Source organism: Mustela lutreola, chromosome 2 (assembly GCF_030435805.1).
Source record: "Mustela lutreola isolate mMusLut2 chromosome 2, mMusLut2.pri, whole genome shotgun sequence".
Taxonomy (NCBI): domain Eukaryota; kingdom Metazoa; phylum Chordata; class Mammalia; order Carnivora; family Mustelidae; genus Mustela; species Mustela lutreola.
Window position 1 is genome coordinate 106136615 of NC_081291.1, and position 13312 is coordinate 106149926.

Genomic DNA, 13312 nt, shown 5'->3' on the forward strand with positions numbered 1-13312 from the left:
ATATATATATGTCATTATTACAACTATGAAAAAATATCCCTGGAAAGAAAAAATACATAAAGGAAGAGAAGGAAAGAAATAAAAAAAATACTAAAATACATGAGTTTCTATTGAAATGATGGGATTTTTCAGTAATTTTTTTCCCTCTTTGTGTACATATTGAAGTATTTGCAAAGTTGTCATTTTATGTTTTAGGATGTAAAGAGCTAATTTTGGTTTGGTTTGGTTTGATTTTAAGGAAAAATAATTATTTCCCATGAAATGCAGAGGGAATGTACAAAAAGTATATAGATATTAAAGGACAGTTAAGGCAGCTGTTGCTTTAAAATACTATCTAAACATTCTTTAGCACAAGATAAGGTGACCCAAATTGGCCCAGAAGATATCCAGGCCTCCTCCCTTCTTGATCTTCCAGTCTTTTGCCCAGTCCCTCTGAGAACTGGTGTCTCTCTCTAGGCTTTCTGACCCGAGAGCACACCAGGAAGAGGACACCTTGGAGTCTCCAAAAACGATTTGCACATCCAGACTTAGAAATCTTGGTTTCTATCCTTAATGGTTTGTAGGGTCCCCATCATTACCTTAATCCTGGAGGAACTTTGGCTTCTGGGTTCGTTCCAACTAATTATGGTCCCTGTGAAGGCTGGGGCAGGATGAGGTAGGGGCAGAGACAGGACTAGTGGGATGCAAGAAAAGTTCCCGTTACTGCCAAGTTTTAGAGTGGAAGGCCCAGGCAATTTCATCTAACCAGTTTTCCACAGACTTATCAGATTCTAGCTATTTCAGACTACAAACAACACTATTTGACTCTGGCATGACTCTCTCATCGTAAGCAGAAACTAATATGGGCAGAAACTACTCCTTCATTTGCACTTACTTGCCCTTACCATGCCCCCTTTGGACTCAAACAGAAGTAAAATCTTAACACTCAGGATGAAGAGTTTACTAGTCAAACAAATATTTATGCAGTCTGCATTCTTTCCACAACATACCAGTCAACTCAGAAGCCCCAGAAAAAAGATAGACAGAGCAAGGCTTCTTTTTAATCCTTAGTTAATATCTTTCCCCACAAAAACCTTACCAGATTTTTGTTTTTAACCCTCTGACAAGGGGTGGGTACCTGGCTCAATCTGGATTGCCTGAACGCATTCCCTAGACTATGAACCTTAACAAGTTAACCAAAGACCAAAAAAATGGATGGGCACTTATTCAGTCTAGCATGACCATGAGACTGTCTGCCTGCCTCTCAGATTCTGGGGCTGCCAGGTTCTTAACCTGTTCTGAGTCTAATTCTTTAGCCTTCTCTACAAATCTTTTTAGTATATTTCTTTGTTTCTTAAGTTAGCAGTTTCTGTTTCTGACCAAGTATCCTGGTATTGTCAAAGAACAGGTGAAAGAGAAGGCAATGATTGGAATAATCCACAAATTATGCAATCAAATACTGACTTTGTCTGATTTAAACTGTTCCAAATCGAAGATGGTAGAGAAGTAGCAGGCTGAGACAACATCAGGTAGCAGGAGATCAGCTAGACAGCTTTTCAAACCATTCCAAACACCTACAAATCCAACAGGAGATCAAAGAGAAGAAGAGCAACAATTCTAGAAACAGAAAATCAACCACTTTCTGAAAGGTAGGAACAGCGGAGAAGTGAATACAAAGCGATGGGAAGATAGACCGTGGTGGGGAGGGGCCGGCTCCTGGCAAGTGGCAGAGCAATGGAGAACAAAATCAGAACTTTTATAAGTCAGCTCCACTAAGGGATATTGCTCCAGAGGCTAAACCGGGGTGAAGCCCATGCGGGGTCAGCGTGGCCCAGGTCCCGCGGGGTCACAGAAGGATCAGGGGTGTCAGAGTGTCGCAGAGCTCACAGGTATTAGAGTGGGGAAGCCGGCTACAGAGACAGAGCCGAGGAGTGAGCTCTCAACTCTGGGGTACCTTGAGCTGTAATCTGTGGCACAGGCCACTGCTCTGTGAGTGGAGACCCCGGGGAGACCCCGACCTGGAAGAGCTCAGGGATCTGTGGGGTTTGGAGACTCTAGGCGGGGCCATGTGCCGGAGACAGTAGATGTTTGGTCACAGGCTGGGTGAGCTTGGAGCATGGCCGGAGGCCAGGGAGACAGGAGTGATTGAGCGCTTTTCTCTGTGGGCGCACTGAAGAGTGGGGCCCCGAGCCAGAGATTAGGAGGCCACCATTTTCATTCCCATCCTCTGGAACTCTACGGAAAGAGTTCAGGGAAAAAAAGCTCCCGAAAGCTTAGCCCAGCCCCTAATAAGGGTGAGCAAAGACACTTGAGAATCACTACAACAGGCCCCTCCCCAAGAAGATCAACAAGAAATCCAGCCAAAACCAAGTTCACTTACCAAGAAGAACAGCGGAATTCCAGAGGAGAAGAAAGCAAAGCATGGAATTCATGGCTTTCTCCCCATGATTCTTCAGTCTTGCAGTTAATTAATTAATTTTATTTTTTTCTGCTAATTTTTTTTAACTTTCACCCTTTCCTTTTTTAACGTTTTTTAAATTAGTTTATCTTAACAATACCTTTCATGAAAAAAATCTTTTTGAACCTTCATTATTATAGTCACATTTTATCTAACTTCATTTTTTGTATACACATGGGTTTTTTCTTCTAATAAATTTGGGGTACAACTTCTTCTAATAGATCAAAATATACCCTAAATCTAGCTCCGGGCTTGTTCTAATCTCCAGCCTGAGTAAATTCTCTCCACTTTCTTTTTCTTTATTCTCCCAACCAACTTACTTTATCAACTCCCTTTCTAGAAATTAAAAAAAAATTTTTTTTTCATCTTTATAGGCACATTCCATCCCTTCATGGTGTTTACCCTTATAAATGTTTTTCACTCTTCAAAATTTTAGGAGGTAGTTTCTTCTAAGAGACCAAAATCCTCACAAAATTAAGTGGGTGGCCCTGTTTTAGTCACCAGTCTTTTATATATATATTATATATAATATATATAATATATATAAATATTAATATAGTAATATATTATATTACTGTATTAATTATATAATTAATATATTAATTATATATTAATTGTATCATATACAATTATATATTGTTTATATAATTGATTAATATTAATATATATTAATATATAAAAGAAAAAATATATAAATCTATATATTTTTTTATATTTTTATTTATTTGTTTTCTTTTTCTAATTTTTTTTTTCTGAATTTCTTTTTATCCCCTTTCTCCCCACCATGATTTGGAATCTCTTCTGATTTGGATAAAGCACATTTTCCTGGGGTCTTTTAGTATTTTATTTGCTCCTTCATATATTCTTATCTGGACAAAATGACAAGGCAGAAAAACTCACCACAAAAAAAGAAAAAAGTACAAGAGGCAGTACTGAAGGCTAGGAACCTAATCAATACAGATATTGGTAATATGTCAGATCTAGAGTTCAGAGTGATGATTCTCAAGGTTCTAGCCAGGCTTGAAAAAGGCATGGAAGATATTAGAGAAACACTCTCTGGAGAGATAAAAGCCCTTTCTGGAGAAATAAAAGAACCAAAATCTAACCAAGTTGAAATAAAAAAAAAAAGCTATTAATGAGGTGCAATAAAAAATGGAGGCTCTTACTGCTAGGATAAATGAGGCAGAAGAAAGAATTAGTGATATAGAAGACCAAATGACAGAGAATAAAGAAGCTGAGCAAAAGAGAGACAAATGCGGGACCATGAAGGGAGAATTCAAGAGATAAGTGACACCATAAGACAAACAACATTAGAATGATTGGGATTCCAGAAGAAGAAGAAAGAGGGGAACAGAAGGTATATTGGAGAGAATTATTGTAGAGAATTTCCCTGATATGGCAAAGGGAACAAGCATCAAAATCCAGGAGGTTCAGAGAAACCACCCTCAAAATCAATAAGAATAGGTCCACACCCCATCACCTAATAGTAAAATTTACAAGTCTTAGTGACAAGGAGAAAATCCTGAAAGCAGCCCAGGAAAAGAAGTCTGTAACATACAAAGGTAAAAATATTAGATTGGCAGTGGACTTATCCACAGAGACCTGGCAGATCAGAAAGAACTGGCATGATATATTCAGAGCACTAAATGAGAAAAACATGCATCCAAAAATACTGTATCCAACTAGGCTATCATTGAAAATAGAAGGAGAGATAAAAAACTTCCAGGACAAACAAAAACTGAAAGAATTTGCAAACACCAAACCAGCTCTACAGGAAATATTGAAAGGGGTCTGTTGGGTCCCCTAAAATTGGGTACCCCAATAATGGGTCCGTGATTAAAGGTGTGAGACTGATACAAAGCAAAGGTCAAGCAAAGCTTTATTTTGTGCCAAGCATCAGGAATTAGACCGACCATCAAACAGACCGGTCGGGGCCACCCCTACAGAGAGGATGACCCCTCCCTGCTTTCCAGACTAATTTTTATAAAGCAAAGGCCATGTGGTTGGGCCTGGCCATGCACAGGTGGCCAATGAGATTGTAACACACAGAAAAAGCTGCACAGTCATGCTAGGTGACCAATTGAATTATAATTTACCCTAGTAGACATTTGATTTAGCCTATCACACCTTGGTTAGGATTGGTGCCAAAAGGCTCCCAAAGGGTGGGGGCCCATACTCCTTGGTAGCTAGGAGACAGTATGCACCCCCACTGATTGAATACCTCCACCTGGCCTGACCACCCTTGTACTTGGACTTTGTTACCTGGGACTGGTTTCCGGGACTTGTTTTAAAGTAAGTTCTCCTGGGTGGGGGGGGGCGGGGACGGCGCAAGGTCAATTTCAGTTTTACAACAAAATGGCAGTTCAACCGGGGTGGGGCCGCTCTGGCTGAATAGGCCCTTACAGAGTCCTCTAAGTAAAGAGAGACCCTAAAAATAGTAGACCAGAAAGGAACAGAGACAATATACAGTAACAGTCACCTTAATTCATACAATGGCACTAAATTCATATCTTTCAATAGTTACCCTGAATGTAAATGGGCTAAATGCCCCAATCAAAAGACACAGGGTATCGGGGGTGCCTGGATGGCTCAGCGTGTTAAGCCTCTGCCTTTGGCTCCGGTCATGATCTCAGGGTCCTGGGATTGAACCCCATATTGGGCTCTCTGCTCAGCGGGGAGCCTGCTTTCCTCCCTCTCTCTCTCTGCCTGCCTCTCTGCCTACTTCTGATCTCTGTCTGTCAAAAAATAAATTAAAAAAAAAAAAAAAAGACACGGGGTATCAGAATGAATAAAAAAACAAAACCATTAATATGCTGCCTACAAGAAACTCATTTTAGACCCAAAGACACCTCCAGATTTAAAGTGAGGGGCTGGAAAACAATTTACCATGCTAATGGACGTCAGAAGAAAGCTGGGGTGACAGTCCTTATATCAGATCAATTATATTTTAAGCCAAAGACTATAATAAGAGATGAGGAAGGACACTGTATCATACTCAAAGAGTCCGTCCAACAAGAATATATAACAATTTTAAATATCTATGCCACTAATGTGGGAGCAGCCAACATATAAACCAATTAATAACAAAATCAAAGAAACACATCGACAATAATACAATAATAGTAGGGAACTTTAACACTCCCCTCACTGAAATGGACAGATCATCCAAGCAAAAGATCAACAAGGAAATAAAGGCCTTAAATGACACACTGGACTAGATGGACATCACAGATATATTCAGAACATTCCCTCCCAAAGCAACAGAATACTCATTCTTCTCTAGTGCACATGGAACATTTACCAGAATAGATCACATCCTCGGTCATAAATCAGGTCTCAACTGGTATCAAAAGATTGGGATCATTCCTGGCGTATTTTCAGACCACAATGCTCTGAAGCTAGAACTCAATCACAAGAGGAAATTTGGAAAGAACCCAAATATATGGAGACTAAGGAGCATCCTTCTAAAGAATGAATGGGTCAACCAGGAAAGTAAAGAGGAATTGAAAAAATTCATGGAAACAAATGATAATGAAAACACAACGGTTCAAAATCTGTGGGACACAGCAAAGGCAATCCTAAGAGGGAAATATATAGCAATACAAGCCTTTCTCAAGAAACAAGAAAGGTCTCAATAAGCTGTCACAAGACATGCCTGTGTGATTCTTTTCATCTACTTTGTTTATAACTCAGTGTTTGGATACTGTTCCTGTCCTTTAGGAACATATTTTTGTTATAAAATAGGACTACAGAGGGGCATCGGTTGGCTCGGTCCATAAGTGTCTGCCTTCAGCTCAAGTCATGATCTCAGGGTCCTGCTCACCAGGAAGCTGGCTTCTCCCTCTCCCACTCCCCAGGCTTATGTTCCCTCTCTCGTGGTCTCTCTCTGTCAAATAAATAAATAAAATCTTAAAAAAAAATAGGACTGCACAAATGAAACCATTGGATATGGAATATTTACTATGTGTTGAGAATTCTGCTGAGTTCTTTATATGTATGACCCATTTTGTCCTCCCAACAACCCTATAAAGTCAATACCATCAGTGTTTCCATTGGGAAAAGCAATCAAGGCACAAAGAGTTTAAGTAACCTGCTCAGAGTGACACTGTTAGCAAACAGTGGAGATGGAGCCCAAATACAGGCAACCTGTCTTCATAAACCCCACTCTTCACCACTCCCTTATGCTGCAATGAACGACCATGATGGAGTTCTAGAAGGTCAGAAAAGGGGAGATGAATGTGGCCAGAGTGACTAGGGGAGGCCTCAAGGACTTCTTGGTTCTGGAGCTGACTCCCTTAGGCTGAGTGGGATTTCATGTTAAGAGGAGAGGGAAGAGCCTCTTGGGGAAGAGAGGAGTCAGTGCAGCAGGAGCGAAAGCACAGAGCTGGGACTAAAAATAGCCTTTAGACAACTAGGAAAGTACAGAGAGAGTTTCCTTTGTTAATTGTTCAAGGAACAATTGGATAATGATGGGGGGGGGTCAGATCATCAGCGGTCTTGAAAGACCTATAAATCATTAGGACTTTACCCTGCAGCGTTTATAGGGAGTGACAGCAAACAACTTTTTTTTTATGATAGAAAATTGCAAACATGCACAAAGATATTGAGAGTAGTACACTAAACCTGTGCATACCTGTTATCCAGATTTAGCAATTGTCAAGTTACAATTGTATTTCATCTATATCCCTAACCACTACTCCTACCAAGGTTATTTTGAAGCAAATCTCAGACATCATATTACTTCATGTGTACATATTTCAGTGTTATGTAGAAAATTCCAAGAAATCTATTTTTAAATAGATTTCTGGGTGTTAGAAATAATAAGTGAGTTAGTTTAGGGGCCCTGGATGGCTCAGTTGGCTAAGTGTCTGCCTTTGGCTCAGGTCGTCTTCCCAGGGTCCTGGGATTGAGCCCCACATCGGGCTTCCTGCTCAGCGAGGAGCCTGCTTCTCCTTCCCCCTGCTCTTGTCGGCTCCCTCTCTCTCCCCTTATCAAATAAATTTTTAAAAAAATAAAAGAAAAAAAAGTAGTAATAAGTGAGTTTACCAATATTGCAGGCTATAAAGTAATCATACAAAACCCAATTGCCTTTCTATATTCTAGCAATGAACATGAAAATTACAAATTTATAATCACTAAAAAAAACCCCAAACAAAACACTTACGTGTAGATCAAACAAAATATGTACAGGATTGGGGTGCCTGGGTGTCTTAGTCATTAAGCATCTGCCTTTGGCTCAGGTCATGATCCCAAGGTCCTGAGATCAAGCACCACATCGGGTTCCATCTCCCACTCCCCTTGCTTGTGTTCCCTCTCCTGCTATGTCTATAAATGTTTACAGATAAATAAACTCTTTAAAAATATATACAGGATCTCTATGCTGCAAGTACAAATTGCTGATGAAAGAAAGATCTAAATGAATGTAAAGATAGATTATGTTTGTGGATTGGAAGACTCAACATTGTGAAGATGTCAGTTCTCTCCAAATTTATACACAGGTTTCAGGCAACTCCTATCAAAACACCAGCAAGATTTTTTGTCTATAAGAACAAGATTATACTAAATTTTATATGAAAAGACAGAGAAACAAGAATAACTAAAATAATTTTGAAAAAGAATAAAGTGGGAATCAGTCTGTCAATTTCAAGACTTACTATGTAGCTATAGTCATCAAGGACTGTATGGTCCTTGGTGGAGGGACAGACATATAGATTAATGGAACAGAATAGAGAACCCAGAAATAGACCCACACAATTCTGCCTACCTGATTTTTGACAAAGAGGCCAAAGCAATTCAATGGGAGAAAGATAGTCTTTCATAAATGGTGCTGAAGCAATTGGAAACCCATAGGAAAAAAAAAAAAAAAGAAGAACCTTGACTTGAAATTAATTCAAAATACATCACATCCTTAAATGTAAAATTATAAAACTTTTAGAAAAAAAAAATCTCAGGATCTCTGGTTAGGCACAGAATTCTTATATTTGACACCAAAAGCACCATTTATAAAGGGAAAAACTGATAGATTGGACTTCATCAAAATAAAAACTTTCGATCTGCAAAAGACCTATTTAAAAAGGATGAAAAAGCAAAGCTGCAAATTAGGAGAAAATAATTGTAAACCACACATGGGACAAAGAGCTACTATCTAGAAAGTACTCTCAAAACTCCACAATAAATGTTGTATGGTCATTACATCTCCATGGTAAAAGAATTAAAGAAAAAACTCAACATAATAAAACAAACAATCCAATTAGAATATAAACAAAAGATAAGAAGAAACATTTCACTGGAAAAGGTATACAGATGACAAAAACAAGCACATGGAAAGATAGCAATATAATTAATCATTAGGGAAATGAAAATTTAAGCTACAAGATATCACTGCATATCTATCAGAATCACTAAAATAGAAAGTAGTAAGAATTCTAAAGGTTGGCAAGGATGCAAAGAAACTATCACTCATTCATTGCTGGTGGGAATATAAAATAGTATAGCCAATATGGAAAACATTTTGTCAGTTTCTTGTAAGACTAAACGTGCAACTCATATACAACCCACCAATTTCAAACTTGCACATTTATCCCAAAGAAGCAAAAGCATATATTCACCCAAAAACATGTGCGTGAATGCTGATGGTGACATTATTAGTCAAAAACTAGAAACAACCCAGACTTCCTTCTATAGCAGAATGGTAAAACAAACTGTACTATTACCGATATTTCAGAATACTACTTAGAATTAAAAGGAATACATTACAACAACTGGATGAATCGCCAGAGAATTATTATGCTGAAGGAAAAAAGCCAATCCCAGGAGCGCCTAGGTGGCTCAGCTGGTTGAACAACCAACTCTTGATTTCAGCTCAGGTCATGATCTTGGGGTCCTGGGATCAAGCTCCCATGGGGCTCCCTCCTCAAGGGTGAGTCTGCTCAAGGATTCTCTCTATCCCTCTGCCCCTCCGCCTCCTTACGCATGCTCTTTCTTTCTAAAATAAATTAAACCTTTAAAAGAAAATAAAGAAAAAAAGAAAAAAAGCCAATCTCCAAAGGTTACATTCTACAGGATTCCATTTATATAACATTCTTGAAAATGACAAAATTATAGAAATGGAGAACAGATTAGTGGTTGCCAGAGGTTAAGGAGAGGTGGGGGTAGGAGGGAAGTCAACATGGCTATAAAAGGACATGCAGGATCTTTGCCATGGCAATGTTCAGTTAATATCCTGTTTGTGCTATTGTATTAAAATTTTCACGAGATGTTATCCTTGAGGAAACTAGGTAAAAGTATGTGGACTGTCTCTGTATTCTTTCTTAACAATTGCATGTGCATCTATAGTAATCTCAAAATAAATAATTTAATTGAAGAAAATTAACATTATAAATAACTATGAGAAAGAATCAGCAGATGCAGTGGGAAAATTTGTACCCCAGCTATGGAGAATAGAGCAATATGAAAGAGAATTCAAAATTAATTTACATGCAAGTGTAAAGAACCAAAATTAGCCAAGGAAATTCTAATAAGTTTGCTGTAACAGATATCAAAATGTATTCTAAACCTATCATGGGGCTCCTGGGTGGCTCAGTGGATTAAAGTCTCTGCCTTCAGCTCAGGTCGTGAAGCCCCACATCTGGCTCTCTGCTCAGCAGGCAGTCTGCTTCCCTGCCCCTGCTGCCTGCCTCTCTGCCTACTTGTGATCTCTCTCTGTCAAATAAATAAATAAAATCTTAAAAAAAAAATAAATCTATTGTAATTAAGATAGTGTGGCACTTGTACAGAGAAAGACAGACAAATTAGAACAATGAAACAAAATGGAAAGTTCATAAATGGATCCATACATGTAAGGAAATTTGATATATGACAAAGGTGGTATCACAAATTAATGGGAAAGGGATGCATTATTTGGTACATGACTGTGTCATGCTGCTTACTCATATGAAAAAAATCATTTTAGATCCATACCTCAAATCAACACAGAAGTTAATTCTAAATAGATTAAAGACCTAAATTTGGAAAATAAACTTTTAATACTGGTGTGGCTTAAACTGTGTCCCCCAGAAAGATATTTGAGCTCAAGTCCTAAGCCCTGTATCTATGAATATGATCTTTTTGAGAACAGGGTATTTGCAGATACAGTCCAATCAAGTTTGCACTAGAGTGGGCTGGGTCCTAAGTCCATCATGACAGGTATCCTTATGAGAGTCAGAGACCCACCAGGAGAACCCCATGTGAGAGCAGAAGCAGAAACTGGAATGATGAACCTATAAACTGTGGAAGGCCAGGGACGGCCACCAACCAGAAGAGGCAAAGAAGGACCTTTCCCTAGAAACATCAGACAGTTTGGCTCTCTCAGGACCTGGTTTCAGACTGGAACTTCCAGAACTGAGGGAACACAGTTTTCTTGTTCTCAGCCATCCAACTTTGTGGTAATTTGTTACAGCAGCTTTAGGTAATGAATACATTTATTTATTTATTTATTTATTTATTTAAAATCTTCTTTTTAAACAAGATTTTATTTATTTATTTATTTGAGAGAGAGAGTTAGAGAGAGACAGGTAGTGACAGAGACAGCAAGAGAGAGCACAAGGGGGGAGGAGAGGGAGAAGCAGGCTCCCCACTGAGCAGGGAGCCCGACATGGAGCTCCATCCCAGGACCCTGGGAGTATGACCCCAGCCAAAGGCAGACACTTAAATGTAGGCAGGCACCCCTACAAATACTTTAGTAGAAAGCCCAGTTTTACTTAAAAAATTAGAGGTAAAGAAAGATTTTATTTTCACTAAGAACACTTTTAATAACGCACATAAAAGTAAAAGTCTTCATCTTACAGATTTTCTGCACTCCAAAAATACAATAGCTTGGAAAAGAACGTTGAGAAAACAAAAGCCAGTGTCAAAAGATGGATTGAAAGAACTAAAACCGTACAGGTTTTATGTAACCGATTTTATATTTTTCCTACTGTATCATCAATGTCAGAAGTCTGTTCCTTCAGCTGGTTCCATTGCTCGGGGTTTAAAGAAATACCTGTTCTTCCAGGTTTCATTTCACCTTCTGGATCCATCCAATATTCTTTCCTATCCATCAGGACTCTCCCTCTGAAGTCCCGAATGCTGACGTCCCTCATTTCCCCCAACTGGAAGCATGCTGGCATCGCCATTGCTGTTGCTCTGCTCAGGGGCCCACAGGGTTCTTGAAGTTTCACGAATTTCTTGCTTCTTCACAGGTTTTTCTGGAGCTCGCTTTTTCCTCTTTAACTTTTTGTCTACCTCACCATCATAATGGCTCTCAGAATAGCTTGAAGGAACAGGGTCCCTTTGATCAAGGCACCGCCTGACTCTTGCCTCCAAGGTGCCTTCTGCTCGCTTGCCCCTGATGGAGAACCCAAAGGGATGGAAGCCTTCAAGGCAAAGATTTCTTAAAACAACTTGCAGAAAGCACAAGCCACAAAAGAAAAGACTGATAGATTGGCCTTCAATTAAAATATAAAGCTTCTGCATGGCAAAGAAACAAGAGGAAAAGGCAAGCCAGACACAGGGAGGAAGATATTTATAAGACCTGTAACCTGCTGAGGGCTAGTAACTGGAATTTATAGAAGAGTTTCTTATCCTCAGTAAGAAAAAGATAACCTTATATACATTCATGAAAACAAAGTGATAGAAATGAGCAAAGGCTACAGATAGACAATTTGAAGAAGAGACACCTCGATGGTCAGTAATCTCAAACTTGGTAGTAGTCATGGGAATGCAAATTAAGGCTAGAATTAGTTGCGATGTCACACCCATCAAATTGCAGGGAGGGGAAGTGAGATTATCAAGTGTTGATGACTATACAGAGAAGAGCAACAAGAAATCCTTCGGCACTGCCTGTGGGAGATAGAGCCCTGTAACCACTTGGAAGATCTTTGATCGCATTTAGGTATTGAAGATGTGTACCCTCTATGACTGAATAATTCCATTTCTAGATGGTGGAGGAGGAGAAATGTCTAGGAATTTTTATAGCATCATTCCTTATAGTTATGGAAAACTGGAACCAGACCAAATGTCTATCAATAACAGAATGGCTAAATGTTGAAAACTCATAATACAGGGTCATGTGGGTGGCTCAGTCAGTTAAGTGTCTCGCTCTTGGTTTTGGCTGAGGTCGTGATAATAGGTTCATGAGATCAAGTCCCGTGTTGGGCTCTGTGCTTGGCATGAGTCTGCTGGAGATGCTCTCTCTCTATCTACCTTTGTCCCTCCCCCTGCTCGCTCTCTCTCTAAAATAAATAAAATCTTTTTAAAAAATACCCTCATAATGCAATAGATTTTATTGTGATAACATATACATAACAAAAAATTCCATTTTATTTATTATGTTTTAATTGAAATATGTTGGCATACAATATAATACTGGTTTCAAGCCTACGACATAATGATTCAACATGTATATACATGACAAAATGCTCACCACAATTAAGTTTGGTCACCATCTGTCACCTTCAACACATTTGACTATATTCCCTGTGCTAAATATATTCACATTGTTCTGGAGCCTTCATCACTATCCATTCCTGGAACTTTGTCATCACACCATACTGAAACCCTGTACCCATTAAACGGTAGCTCTCTGTTCCCTTGCCCCCCAGCCCCTCATAACTGTGGCTCTACTTTTTTTCTCACTAATTTGACCATTCCTTGTACCTCATGTAAGTGGAGTCATACAGTATTTGTTTTTTTGTATGTGGTTATTTCACATAGCATGTCTTCTTTTTCTTTTAGTTGTCATATCTTTTATTTTATTTTTGATTTAAATTCATGTAATTAACATATAGTGTGTTATTAGTTTCAGAAGTAGAGTTCAATGATTCATTAGTTGCATCTAACACCTGGTATTTGTTATAT